This window comes from Acomys minous (assembly GCF_964271855.1).
Source record: "Acomys minous genome assembly, chromosome: 1".
Lineage (NCBI taxonomy): Eukaryota > Metazoa > Chordata > Mammalia > Rodentia > Muridae > Acomys > Acomys minous.
This window is the reverse complement of record NC_140483.1, coordinates 23,497,256-23,512,574: the sequence shown is the minus strand read 5'-3', so window position 1 is coordinate 23,512,574 and position 15,319 is coordinate 23,497,256. Positions and strand designations below refer to the sequence as shown.

Sequence of the window (15,319 nt, the reverse complement as noted above, 5' to 3'; positions counted from 1 at the left end):
AGGAGGCGGGCCTAAGAGGGGCGGGGCCTGGGGGAAACGAATTTGTTTCGGCGGAAGAAAAAATGACTATGAGATAATTAAACTTAATTATTGTGCGTGGGGGTGTAGCACAGTGGTAAAGTACTTGCCTAGCATGCGCACGAAAGGTCCTGGATCTAGTCCCCAGTAACGTCAATTACTGATTTTTTTTGTTTTACTTATTTTTAAGTTCTTACTATATTTGTTTTTATATGTTTGTGTGTTTATACCACATGTGTGCGAGAAGTCAGAAGAAGGTGTCATATCCTCTGGTGATGACACTATAAGTGTTTATGAGCTGCCGGGTTTGGGTGATGGAAACTGAATTGTCCTTAGGAACACAAGTACACCGCTCAGCCACTGACCAATGTCTCCAGCTGCTGTCTTATTTTTCAGTTACCTATTATTGCAAGTTCAATGCTACGTGCTTTCAGATCCATATGATATACATCATCACTACCCTCCTTTCTAATAGAACCCTGATTTTGTTTGGGACAGTGATGTACACAGAAGAAATACTTGTTCTCTCAGAGCTGGTTATGAACATGCCCACAGGTCTGGTAAATAAGACCTTCCTGCATAACTGCCAAGAATTTGTTGGAAAGGTTTGCTTGACCAGGTGGGTGTTGTGTTTTCTTCCCTGCCATTTCCTTTCTTCTACCTCTGTCTCCTGGGATTAAAGGTGTGCCTGTATTCCAGCTGGATCACACAGACCTAGAAAGAAGGTCTTTGGATGTGATCTTTTGCCAGAGCAGCCATGATCTGAAACAAAATTCCTTTACAATGGTACTTATTTTTCTACTCCCATTATCTAGTGCTTAACTAGCCATATACTTAGCCGTAATCATCCTCCAGTCATTTTGCTATGTTTGTATGGAGGGGAGTACCTATTTGATTAAAGCCTCTTAAAATTTTAAGAATATGACAATTTTCTTAATGCAGGTCAATATGCATAGAGAAACATTTACCATGCCAATCATTTTAAGTGTGTAGTTGAGTACTATGGAGTACATTTACATTGAATAAACATTATTAACAATTGTCCTTGGAACTTATCTCATCTTGCAGAACCCAAACCTTCTTCCCATTAAACAAGCCTCCAGTCTCTCTTTTCTCCAGCAGCTGACAAGGTACCATTTCATTTTGATTCTTATACCCATAAGCCTCTTTTTTAGACTATTTGCTAACTTGTGTTAGCATGGATAAATCTCTTGGAGACTGAATACAAGTACTAGCCCATAACTCAAGGATCGCTAACTGACCAAATGGCATGAGATAAAGAGGGGGTGGGGCTTGACTTTAGCCTCCACCACGCTCCAATTTCAGCAGGAAATAGCCAGAACTGAAGTAGACACCTATAAGTCCCTAGGGCCCCATCTCCCACTACGCCCTCTTCTAGAAAGTCTTTGATATAAGCAAAGGGTATATAATGTTAGATCACAGAAGAGGTCAACCATGCCTTATAGCCTATGTAGTACTTTCCCCCACCACCACCACTCACACCAAGATGCTGGCGTCTTAGCATGGAGCAACCCCAAGATGGGGGCAGCAATAGAGCCAACACTAAATTATAGGTTTATATTCCTCAGTAATCTATTAAACTCAGGCACCCCTCCCCTCTAAACTCAGACACTTCCTTCTAAAATCTATAAATATGAGATAAGTAACTCCTTTGTATTGTGTGTTGCTGTTAGATTTTTCTATCCCAGTTCCTACAAATGTGAGTACCAGGAATTACTGAAAGATATTCTACCTGAAAGGGAAAAAAAAACAAACAAACCCTCACTGGTCCTGGTGGCGCTGTAATCCAGCTGCTTGGGGGCTGAGACAGGAGAAGCACAAAGTCAAGACAGGCCTAGACTATTAGACTAGGCCAGGCTGAGGAGTTTATCAGAATTTTATTTCATAATTTAGTTTTAAAACTTTAAAAGTTCTTAAAATATAATTCAGATTGTAGGACATTTGAGTGTTGCAGGATATTTGATCCCACAGTGAATGGTAGCAACCTGTTTCTACTTGTGGAGTGGCTCAGCCCTAGAATAAACCTTTAATCCAAGAACTTTCTATTTATTGTAAGCAGGTTGTTATGGTGTGGCTCAGCCCTAGCATACACATTTAATCCAAGAGGTTTCTGTACAAGGATTAAATAAAGTTAACCCTGGGTCAAGAAGCAGAGCAAATAACCAGCTGACAGGGATTAAACAGAAAGGAGGAACATTAAGAAAAGCATATTTAAGACAGCCTGAAGGAAAATAAAGGGTGATTTTAGGGTTTTGTCAGTCAGTGTCCAGCAGCAGGGCCTGGACCGCCTGTGGAATGGCTCCAGTGGTCCTTACTTCTGGACGAGAACAGCAGACCTCCAGGTCAAAGGTCCTGAAGTCCCATTTCTTGCTCAGGGGCCAGATTAGAGCATTTAGGGTGAGGCTCGTGGCCTGGGGTGCTAAGCCAGGTCTTACCAGGGGAGGTGGAAAATGAGTTTTTCACCGAGTATTACAGTTTAGCTCTTTCAGAATGAGATTGCTGGTATCAGAAGGCAGTGGAGACTCAGGAGCGCCACAAGCCCATAAGGATACCGAAAGTCTTACAGCTCCTGGTTTGAGCCTCTGTGCTTCACCTGGGGTCAGCACCAAGCCATCGGCAAAGAAGGAGCTGGCCCCAGCAGCAGCAAAGGCAGGTCCACCATTGCTGCCTTGACTGCCTTAATTGGCAGTCAAGCCTTAGGCATTCAGCAGCAAGTATTCCTCAAAATAAGTGGAGTCTCAGAGATCCATGGTGGGGAAATGGTGAGCAAGAAAGCACACCCTTGCCCCCCAACTCCCCCTCTGGCCCCCAGCAAGCCAGCCAGCCTTTATTTATAAACTTTGGGCAGTGGGGTGGGGGGGGGTAGGTTGAGGGTGAATGTGTCTGATTTGCTAGGGCTAAGGATCCCAGGATACTTAATCTACATACATTAGTACCATAGCTCATTTACATGCAGTTACTGGGGGTCCTATCATAAGAAGGGAAACACAGTACTTAACTGTCCTAGAGTGAGGGACTCACTTCAAGGTTCAATTAGAGGTCATTTGCTGGAGGCTAGGATCTCCTCAGCATAAGGTGGGGTACTTCCAGGAATTCCCTGTGCTTGAAACAAGGTCCTTATCAGGAAAAGGTAGACCTTTAACCTTTCTTGAGGGCTATGTGACATTGCTCACAAGATCTGCGGTTACCAGATCAGGTGGAGTGGGAACCCCATTGAGAAAAGGGAGTCCACCTTCATAGACTGAGTGCAAAACAGCTAGCTGGAGAAGCCAGACTTCAGCCTTATCCAGCGGAGTCCTAGAGGTTTTGGTTTTGGTTTGTTTTTTAATAAGCATTTGGCTTTTGGCTTTTACCTTCTGGGATGTGAACTGAGTAGAAAGGTCAGCTGGGTGCATTCTCTGCCTCTGAGCTAGTAGGTTTTCACCCCAATATCTGGCTCCAGAGTTTTCGTTGCTAAAATCAAATGACTGGGATTTATTTATATTTTTGGTTTTTTGAGACAAGGTTTCTCTGAGTAGCCTTGGTTGTCCTGGACTCTCATTGTAGATTAGGCTGGCCTTGAACTCACAGCGATCCACCTGCCTCTGTTTCCCCAGTGCTGGGATTAAAGGTGTGTGCCACCACGCCCGGCCCAATTAGTGTTCTTAACAAAATTGCTCATTCCTTTCTATATTATGATACTGTTCTAGCACAGTCAAAAAAAAAAAAAAGAAAGAAAGAAAGAAAAGAAAAGAAAAAAAGAAAAGACTGCCAACCTTCTCTCTCACTCATCCTTTCTCCATGGAATAAACACAGCAGGAAAGAGATGATATTAAAGTATGCTCATCCGCATCCTTTTCAGGACCCTGAACCACCAATATGACTACACATTTGACTGGACAATGTTAAAGCAGAAAGCAGCACAGCAGGCAGCCTCTTCCAGTGGGCAGGGTCAGCAGGCCCAAACCCCCACAGGCAAGCAAACTGACAAAACCAAGAGTAACATGAAAGGTTTCTAAGCCTGAATTGAGGAAGAGAAGCAGCAGAGCAGATGATTGGAGCAGTATTTGTTTCTCCCCAAATCTAGACATTTTAGTTCATATGTACACTAGCCAGTGGTTGTGGACAATCATTTACTTGGTGTAAAGAACTTAATTTCAGTATAAACTGGCTCTGGGCAGTACTGCTGATCCTGAGCTGTAGCCACTGTAATTGTGAATATTAACTGAGGTAGTGAAACATAGTGTCCGGTTTTCAATTGCATTTTTTTTTCAAGTGGAAAAGTTAACTAAATGGTTGACATACAAATTGGTGGAGAAATTGTGCATATGCCTATTTTTTTTTATTAAAACCTTTTATTTTGAACTTTACTGCTTTGAGATCTCATTTCAGAAGAATGGCATGAGCAGTCTTCAGCCACAGTTGTGATGGTTGTAAATGTTCACCGTTGTGTGTTCTTAGGGTTCTCCATCCCTGGGGTTTGCAAGTTGTTAACTTAAAACATTCTTTAAATGGCTGGCTTCTTGTTTGCAAGCCGGCTGACATGGTAGCAACCAAAGATTCCAGTGTTTGAGCATTTGACAGACTCTGCCTGCTTACCTGTGCTAGAGATAACAGCATCTACAGTGAAGACGGAAGAAAAAAACATAGCGACTACTAGATTATCCTTAGAACTCTGCATTAACTCTATAATGTTCTTGCTATTAAAAAAGCATATTTGTCACAGGAATTTAGTTACCGTCTTTCAACTGAACATGTATGTGTGTTGCTTAGATAAATGTAATCACTGTAAAAAAAAAAAAAGTATGCTCAGTCCCACACAGGCCATAGAGGGTTACCCAGCACTAGGGTTTTTCCTCAGTGTAGACACCTTCTTTTCGCTGTTTATTAACACTCCCACCAGAAGGTGGAGACAAGAGCAGGGAGGTTAAGAGGTCTATACTACTCAGACAGTAGCCTAGGGGAAGGGACTGTTTTAAGTCTGAGAGAAAGAGGAGAAGGAAAGGAAGCTACTGAAATGTACTGAAATGGATGGCCTACTGTGTTTTCCTAGCCCTCTGTCCTCTGTCTCCTCCTCTCCTTAACTTACTTTCTCCAAATCCTTCCCAGCTTGTGTGTGGTAGTGTCTTAGTTAGGGTTACTATTGTTGTGACAAATGTGATGACCACAGCAACTTGGGGAGTATGCTGGATAGTTTGCCAGCTTGACGTAAACTAAAGTTATCTGGGAGGAGGAAAAAGTTCAATTAAGAAAATGCCTCCATCAGACCAGGCTCTAGATAAACATCTAGGGCATTCTCTTAACTAGTGATTGATGGAGGGTCCAACCCACTGTGGCTGGGGCCACTCCTGGACGAGTTGTTCTGAGTTCTGTTCAAAGCAGGCTGAGCAAGTCTTGAGTCCAGGATAGCCAAGGTTACACAGAGAAAACCTGTCTACAAACACACACACACACACACACACACACACACACACACACACACGTACCAGCAAGGAAACATCTATGTCAAGTTACCTGACTTACAATAAAAAATAAAAAATAAAAAAACCGAAGTCTAATATTAAAGGAAAGCCCCCAAAGCCCCAGACACATAGAATTCTGAATTTCTTTGCTATAAAGATCTTTAGTAACAAAGAAAGTTGGAATATCAATCTTATAAGACACTAGGCAGCCAGCCCTATTCCCAGTTTTCTGAGAAAGCACCAGATAGATTTCCAAAGTGGCTGTACAAGTTTGCATTCCCACCAACAATGAAGGAGTGTTCCTCTCTCTCCACATCCTCACCAGCATGTGGTGTCACTTGAATTTTTGACCTTAGCCATTCTGATGGGTGTAAGATGGAATCTCAGAGTCATTTTGATTTGCATTGCTCTGATGACAAAAGACATTGAGCATTTCTTTAAGTGTTTCTCAGCTATTTGATATTCCTCTGTTGAGAATTCTCTGTTTAGTTCTGAGCCCCATTTCTCAATTGGGTTATTTGATTTGATGGTGTTAATTTCAAACTGTTGCACTAACCAAGGACAATACAATAGTAAATATCGAACCTGTACTCTGATCTACCCAATGGACAGGACATTCTCCACAGTTATGTGGAGAGCAGGGACTGACTTTGACATGAACTCTGGTGCTCCATATTTGACCACCTCCCCTTGGTGGGGAGGCCTGGTGGCACTCAAAGAAAGAATAAGCAGGCTACCAAGATGAGACTTGATAGCCTATGACCATATATAGTGGGGGAGGAGGTCCCCCTCGGTCATAGACCTAGGGAAGGAGAAATAGGGTGAAAGTGGGAGGGAGGGAGGAATGGGAGGATACAAGTGATGGGATAACAATTGAGTTGTAATCTGAATAAATTAATAAAAATTTTTAAAAGACGCTAGGCAGCAATAACACAAAGACAGTATAACAGAATATGGTATAACTTTACTGGAAAATACCCACCCAAGCCTCTGCTTTGGTGAGTTCAGGGGAGAATCTGGGATGGGACACAGAATCCAGCATTTGCTTTATCTCTTAGGTGGCAGAGCTGAGGGCAGCTGATCATGACTAACAATTAAGAGAAGAAAGAGAGAAGGGAGCCCAGGATTCCTTCTCTAGGGACCTGGGACAGGCTGTACTGCAGCTAAGGAGGAAAATGTAAACTGACCACAATTTTCCTGTAGATCAGGTCCACAAGCTAATGTAAACTTCAGCCTGCTAGCCTTAGAAGGCTGATGGTAAGGCCCTGAGTCTGTTAACTTATGTGTGAATCTACAGGGAAATAAGAAACAAGCGTGAGATAGAAAATAGACCACTCACACGCACAAGCATTCAAATGGAAAAGATGGGCAAAGATTAAAAACTTGAACACCATATATTGCCTGGCCATAGATTTTATACCTCTGAGACAAAGTTCTCTATGTCAGAAAAGGAATTAACTCCTGGTCAAAAAGGCAACCAACTGCAAAAACAGATAAACTCGAAAATATAACAGGTTACATGGTTTTTTTTCATTAAAACTAAACATTTCTTTTTTTTTAAGATTTATTTATTATGTATACAATGTTCTGCCTTCACATGTGCTTGCACTCCAGAAGAAGGCACCAGATCTCATTATAGATGGTTGTGAGCCACCATGTGGTTGCTGGGAATTGAACTCAGGACCTTTGGAAGAGCAGACAGTGCTCTTAACCTCTGAGCCATCTCTCCAGCCCCTAAACATTTCTTATCTATATATCCATTACATTAAGTTCATAGTAAGTTCAGAATGACAAAGGTTGACAAGGCCTGAAAACAGTGTCTAAGAGATTTTAATAAGATATATGTCTTTTCAATTAGAACTGACCTGGCTACACAGTTTACAGCTATCTCTTAGTTTATAGAGAACTCAGGACAATAATTTCATCTGTCTTTCATTCCAATATCCAAAGTGAATTTAGAATGACAGTATTTTATGCCGTAAGATGACAAGGTATAAGGAATTACAACAAAACAGTTTGTGTGTGGGGGTTACATTAAAGTTTATACTTAATTAGACATTATTTTTGGGGCTCATGGAAATTTAAACCAACATGGATATACTTAAAGTATCTACCAGGATGGGTATTATCTCTAGAGTGAAAGCTTATCTGGGGCTCTTTCAGGCCTGTCTCCTAGTGAGGCGTCTGGAGGTCCACAAAAACACTTCCTAAAGCCATAAACTTTCTTTCAACTATTTAACTTTTTAACTTCTAAAATTGTTTGAATCAAATCAGAAATTCCATAATCAGGAATTAATTAATCTGAACAAGAGTGCCTCTTCATAAAGTTCACACAGGAAGCCTGCCCAACCAGAGTAGGTTAAAACCCAGAATGTGAGGGTTCACACCAAAGCCAGACTTCCTGAGAGATGCAGCAGCACAGAGAAGAAGGCGTGTCAGAGACTGGGAGCAATTCTGGGGTGGATCATAGTTCAGACCTTGAAAAATACTGGACTGTACCTTCCAGAAAGCCCCACATGCCCACTGAACTTCCCCAAGACAATGGCTCTTAGCAATATCATTTATTTCCTAAAAAGTTAAAAGCCTCAAGTTGGGTTAGTCACTCAAGTGATGCCTTCAGCACATGCACGTGTTTTGTGAGCAGAACAGCATGGTACAGGATACATCAGCGTCTCCTTTATTCTTTGCAAAGTCCTTTGCAGCTGGTGATATTTCTATTGTTTTCTAAGGAAAGAAACTGTAGCCTGTCTGAGGCTGAACTGTTTCTATATATTATCATAGGCTCTGACTTTATCAGTGTCCCCAGGACTGCTGAAATACGAGTGGTCACTTAAGAACCGTGGTACAAAGCACCCAAGCAGGGACCATGAGCCTTGGCTGGGACCCCTCACATGCAGAATCTTGCCGTCGACGCTTGCCAGAAATGAACCTCTTCTTCGTTGTAATAGAATAGTAAGCCATCATCTTCTGAACCTTTGCAGAACCGGTGAGAATACTATGAAGAGTTCTAAATAAAAAAGAGAAGTTGCAGAGAGAGAGAGAGAGAGAGAGAGAGAGAGAGAGAGAGAGAGAGAGAGAGAGAGTCAGCCTAGCAGAAGACAGCCTGACCAGAGAGCTGTGGCAAGCACAGACAGGAAACCATAACTGATTTCTCAACACAACAGATCTAGAAAAGACTGTTGTGTGAAATAACATCTGTGCAGTGTGGCTTGGTGGAGATGTGTCTGCCTTTGTAACTTGTGGAGTCAAGCGAGCGCTCAATGGGTGGGAAGGATTTCTTGGTCCACGTGAAGGGAAAGGGGTGGGGAACTTTCTGTAACCATAGAGAGGCCATACGTGAGAGAGAGAGGAGCCTTGGCCTGGTGTCACCTGCACTGAGGGCATCAGTCAAAGGAAGGAACATGTGAGACAAATAGGTCCTCATGGTGATCTTCAACTTTCAGATTCTGGGGTTTTTGCAAAGTGTCTGCATATTAAAAAAGAAAACATTTCTGCAAGTTCATTATAGAAAACAAACACAAGCCAAAGGCATACAGGATAGAGCAGGCATCTTACAATCTTATTCCATTCAGAAATTATTAGTAATAGTATCTAGATGATTTTTTTTGTAGCTTTATTTTTCTTCTCTTTTTCCCTCTCGCTACTTTTCTTTGTAGGTTCTTTTCCTAACCGTCTCCTAACGGTACCCTCTCTGGGTCAGCTCAGTTTCTCTTTTCATTCTATGGCTCAATCTCTTTTCTGCATCATCTGCCTTCACTTCCCACTCTATTCAAGCGTCTTTCTTCCTCTGCTGGATTTTTATGTCCTCTCCTGTTCCCAGAAGCCCAAGAGACAACCAACACTGAAGGATCTAGGGGCAAGCAGCTCTAACAGCTAAGCATTCCCAAAGAACCGGTTGACTAGCAACTGTAGATCCTTTAAAGGGCCAGGCACACAAAATAAACCACTATAATTTTTTCTAGAGTAAACACCCCCCCACACACACACACAGAGAACAATCTGGATTGCTGATCTCCAGCTCTAAATATACCGTGGTCATTTTTAGATATTCACTAAAGCAGATAGTACTAAACCCTATAATTGGGCAGTATACAGTGGATTGGTGCTGTGTAGTTATTTCCTGCAAATAAAACATTCATTCTTGAAGGGAAATTACTGATGACACAGGAAGTAAATAAACTCATGAATTCCTGAAACAAAATTCACAAGGCTCTGCCCCAAAGCTGAGAGACAACAAATCTGTTGTTTATGTTGGCCTTCCTGGTCAGATGGAAAGATATCCCGGGACTCAGAAGCCCAGGAACCACACAGCTCTGAGAGGAAGCCTCCTCAGCAGAGGCGTTGCAGCTCCCAGGGGAGGGTGTCCCCAGCTGTGCTGAGGAGCCCAGGAGCCTCAGGCCTGTTCCACTTCTTCACTTCTTCCCCTCTCTTCACTGCTTCTTGGCTTCTTCTGATGAGAGAGCCACACCAGGCAGTGAATCTCCTAAAAAGAGATGTATTGGAAGGATCCAGAGAGAGAAGGAACGAATCCAGGGTCAGTTGCCCCCGCCCCTGGGAGAGGATAGCAGGGGGAACTGTGCAGATACAACCTTTATATAGGATTTCTTAGAAGGTGGAGCTATCTAGAGCAGAGATTTCCAGGGTGAGGATTGGTGGGATTTCAAATACTGAGCTTGGGGGAACCTCGAGAATTGGTATATTTTCCTGTTCAGGGATTTCCTGCTCAGGGATTGGTGGTTTTCCGTGGGAAGCTCAGGGATAGGTGGGTTTTACTGATCAGGGATTAGAGGCTTTTTGTTCAGGCTTCCCACCAAAGTATGGGTATGAGCTTCTGTAAGAGAGAGTAAGCAATTCACTGTCCCAGCACTATGACATTTTGGTGGCGCTGAGACAGTGGTTCTCAACCTGTGGGTCGTGACCTCCATAGGGGTCACATGTCAGATATTTGCATTACTATTCGTAAAAGTAGCAAAATTACAGTTATGAAATTACAGACAAATAATGGTGGGGGGCATCACCACACACAAGGAACTGCGTTAAAGGGTCTTATTATTCGGAAGGTTGAGAGCCACTGTGAAGTTACATCTCAAATCGTTGTGGATAAGCCTTTTGGCCCCTCCCTCGTTTGATAAGAGATATGTGAATTGGTTCCAGATGCCTTATATGTAGATATAATATGATAAAGTGAAACCACAAGCCACTAGGTTGCCCAAGAAGTTTAGTCTATTGTACTTTCCCTGTAAATGGGGCTTTTGGTGAGATCCTGCTGCGATGGGAACACAGCTTAGGCAATTTTTACTGAACTGGATTGTGGATTTCTGTTGGGGCGAAGCATCAACCAGTTTCCCTAGTAAGGGAATATTTTTTCCCTCTTATGTCTCTCCAGATATTCTCTGCCCTTCTACCCTGCCTCAGGATCATCACAGTGGAGCCGCCAGAAACACTGAATAGCAACAAGTGTCCGTGCTTATGCTACAGCTGTAATGGGCTACCCTGCCTCAGGATCATCACAGTGGAGCCGCCAGAAACACTGAATAGCAACAAGTGTCCGTGCTTATGCTACAGCTGTAATGGGGAACAGCCGATGATCCGCGACCTCTCTGAAGGTCCTGGCTCCCATTAAGGCCCAGAAAACATACTTAAAAGAGGCAGAGCCAGGAGTGGTACATGCCTGCGATCTCAGCACGTGGGAAGTGGAGGCAGGAGGATTAGAATTTCAAAGTCATCTTTGGCAATAACAGTGAGTTCAAAGCAGGCAGGGGTTACAGGACATCCTTTCTTAAAACAGCAACAGTAAGCCAGGCATGGTGGTGCACGCCTTTAATCCCAGCACTCGGGAGGCAGAAGTAGGCGAATCGCTGTGAGTTCGAGGCCAGCCTGGTCTACAAAGAGAGTCCAGGACAGCCAAGGTTACACAGAGAAACCCTGTCTCGAAAAACTAAAAAAAAACAAAAAAAAAAACAAAAAAAACCCAGCAACAGTAAAGAGCATGTCAGAGAAGATAGCATCTGACACACATACTAGGGGCGTGGAGCCAGATGTGGTTTCCTCATGCTGACCAGGTAGCGCCTCCTTTGTTTCCTATTGTCTGAGTACTAACCAGGCTCAGCCGTGTTTATCTTCTGAGGCGAGATGAGGCGGGACATATGTAGGGCGCCATGGCCATACAACTTCCCTAACTTCCATTTCTGCCTGACCTTGACATTTGCTTCGGCATCCTCTTTTGGTTCTTTCTTCCCTTGGTCATGCGCCACATCTAGTCCGATAGGCTAGAAAATGGTCCTCTGAGCACTGAGCCATGTAGATACGTGTAGATATGTTCCGTCACTTGACCCAAGGGAAAAACATGTGACATGGGAGCTAACTGGGGGATAGGGTGCAAAAATGGAACAGAGGGACAGGAGAGAATCAAAAACAACACTTGTTTGACAGCTCCATGAGTAAACCTAATACTTTGTCTAGTGATTTTAAAACTAGGTTTTTTTTATATCTAAAAATAAGCTAAAAGTTAAAAAGATGGTTTTCAGATGAAATTAAGGTTCCCAGACAGCCAGTTTTAAAATAAGATTATTCTGATTCAATGCAGATATATCCAGTGTGAAAAAAGAGGTGGTCTTAAAAGTGGAGGAAGATAGTATGTCAGTCATGGATATGCAAGAGAGGGGGTGGGGGAGAGCGAGCATAGAGAGACTGACAGAGAAGTCAGTCATCACTATGACTTGCTCTGATCATAGATGAAGGTGATGAACCAGGGAATCTTGGAAGTATCAGAAAATTGATAATGGTCTTAACCAACAATGAACAACAACAACAAAAATCCAATCATTACATCCTCTTAATTGCAACTGTAATGAAACTAGAGTCCACCGATGGCGCCAGTGCACAGGAGATGGATTTCTTTTGGTAGATTTTTGAGACAGGGTTTTTCTGTGTAGCCTTGGCTGTCCTAGAACTTACTCTGTAGACCAGGCTGGCCTCGAACTCACAGCGATCCACCTGCCTCTGCCTCCCAAGTGCTGGGACTAAAGGCATGTGCCATCACTGCCCAGAAGCCTCAAAAAGGAGCATTTCTCCATGAACATAGTACTATCTTAAAGAATTATATTATTTTTATTTATGTCTATGCATGTACAAGTCACATTAAATTATGGGAACGTGTGTACATTCACCAGAATACATGTGCATGAGGAAGTCAGAGGCATTAGATACCCTGGAGTTGGAGTTGTAGGGCTTTGTGAGCCATGTTTCAAACCATACTACAGAGATATATAATACTAAAAACAGCATTGTGCTGGCATAAAAACAGACACATTGATTAATCAAATAGAATTGAGAATGCAAATAGAAGCCCACATGCCTACAAGCCACCTCACTTTTGATAGAGGCCAACAATGCACATTGGAGAAAATGTGGCATCTTAAAAATTGTTGCTGATTCTGGGCCGGGCATGGGGGTGCACACCTTTAATCCCAGCACTCAAGTGGTGCTTTGTGAGTTCGGGGCCAGCCTGGTCTACAAAGCAAGTCTGAGATACACAGAGCTCTGTTACAAACAAAGAGACAAAAAAAGTTGTAGATAGCTACTTGTAAAAGAAAAATCTATACTTATTTCTCATCTCTCACCTTGCACAACTCCAGATGGACTAAGGATCTCAACATAGGACCTGATACCCTAAATCTGATAGAGGAGAAAACTAGAGCCAGGTGCAGTGGCGCACATCTATAATCCCAGCACTCAGGAAAGCAGAAGTAGGTGGATTGCAGTGAGGTCCAGGCCAGCCTGCCTACTCTACAAATCAAGTAACCAAAACAAACAAAAACAACAACTGGAAACATGCTTGAAATTATTGGCACAGGAAACGACTTTCTGAACAGGACTCTAAGCAGCCACTAAGGACAGCAACTAATAAACGGGACCTAAGGAAGTCAAGAAGTTTCTGTATAGTAAAGGACACCATCACTGGAGTGAAGACACAGCCTACAGAACTGGGGGCGGGGCTTTACCAGCTATGCACCGGACAAAGGATTGGTATCTAGAATACACAAAGAACTAAAAACAAAAACAAAAACAAAAACCCTCAACATCAAGAAAACAACCTGATTAAAAAGTGGGACATGGAATTAAACAGAGCTCTCAAAAGATGAAATAGGAATGGCGGAGAAACATTTTTTTTCAAATGTTCAACATCCCTACGTGTCTGGTAAATGGAACCTAAAAGTACTTTGTGAAATAGCTTACTCAAATCAGGGTAGCTACGATTCAAAAACAAAAACCAACAAGACAAATGATGACAAATGCTGTCATGAATATGGAGAAGGGGAAACACTCATTCACTGCTGATGGGAGCACAAGTGTGTGTTGCCACTGTAGAAATGAGCGTGGAAGTTCTGCAAAAGCTAAAAATAGAGCCACCACATGATCCAGCTATACCACTCTTGGGCATACACCCAAAGGACTCTATGTCCTCCTATAGAGACGCTATTCGTCCCTCCTCATTGCTGATGCAGGAAACTGAAACATCCTAGGTGCCCATAAACTGATAAATGGATAATGAAAATGTGGCCCCTTTGCTAAATTGAATATTATTCATCTGCTAAAAAGAACAAAAACAAGAAATTCTCAGGTAAATGGTTGGACTATGAAATAATCATTCTTGCCAGGTCTGGTGGCGCATGCCTGTAATCCCAACGCTTGGGAGGCAGAGACAGGCAGGTTGTCGGGAGTTCAAGGCCAGCCCGGTCTATAAAATGAGTCTACACAGAGAAACCTTGTCTCAGGAAAAAAAAAAAGAAAGAAAGAAAGAAAGAAAGAAAGAAAGAAAGAAAGAAAAATCATTCTTAGTGAAATAATGCAGACCCAGAAATACAGAAACCACATGTTTTCTCTCATTTGTGGATAATAACTTTGAAGCTTCAAACATGTATGTTCAATTTGAAATACCCATAGAGATCAGGAAATTAATAAGGGTCCACGGGGCGGTATTTCAATGTAGATTGCAGTGATGTAAAGGGTTAAAGGGAAGTTATGGTACAGGAAGTGTTAAATGAGGAGTTGGATGGGAGGGTAGGCCAGACGAAGGAACACCGGGAGGGATAACTAACACCGAAGACATTTTGAAAACAAAACTTTCTGCTGTTTCTACTGAAGCTGCGTGTGTGTCTTATAAACATAAAAAAAAATTACAACAGAGTTGCCTGTGATTGTGAGCAATGCCTCTGTCAGACACTGCAAACTGAAAACTAAAAGTCCTATTTCCAGGAATGCGCTGCCTCTTTTGGAGCTGTCCAGTGAGGTCCCATAGACCTCACACCTTATAGGGTACTGCACTGTTCTTGGTTATTCTCCAGAACTCTATGGTAAGACCCTGCTGCTGAAGGCACCATATAGTTGAGTCCCAAAACACAGAGAAATTAAGCTGTCTCTCACGTGGAAGCTTTATCCGTCTTAGCTAGCTTCCATAGCGCTATGCATGCTACTAGAAAAATAATCATTACTCTTACCCAGCTGCAGACCCTATGAGCTGAAATAATGACCAACCCAGCAACACATGCCCACTCGTGCAACAGAGGCACAGATGTCATAGAAGTAACCAGCCCAATTTCTGGTTGGCTCTAAGGCTCACTCCAGTAGTTGAAATTGTAACATGCCTCCAAACCTTAGTAGGCTACCAGGCCTTAGCACAACTGACTCCATGATGAAAATACCAGCCAGGACAAAAAACTCAGCATATAGATGCTGTACCTGCCAAAATAGTGGTTCTCAACCTTCCTAAGGATGCAACCCTTGAATACAGTTATATTGTGGTCATCCCCAACCATAAAATTCTTTTGCTGCTGCTT

The 15,319-nt window shown here is 42.7% G+C and overlaps 2 long non-coding RNA genes across 2 annotated transcripts; both read left to right on the top strand.

Annotated features, from left to right (window-relative positions):
• Nucleotides 1-46: 46 nt before the first annotated feature.
• On the top strand, nt 47-10,939 carry LOC311604663. Its single transcript, XR_014781608.1, has 3 exons — nt 47-637; nt 1,087-1,148; nt 10,867-10,939. It is a non-coding gene; the product is annotated as an uncharacterized lncRNA (long non-coding RNA).
• Nucleotides 3,767-4,747, top strand: LOC311597301. Its single transcript, XR_014779178.1, has 2 exons — nt 3,767-3,993; nt 4,030-4,747. It is a non-coding gene; the product is annotated as an uncharacterized lncRNA (long non-coding RNA).
• Nucleotides 10,940-15,319: the final 4,380 nt, after the last annotated feature.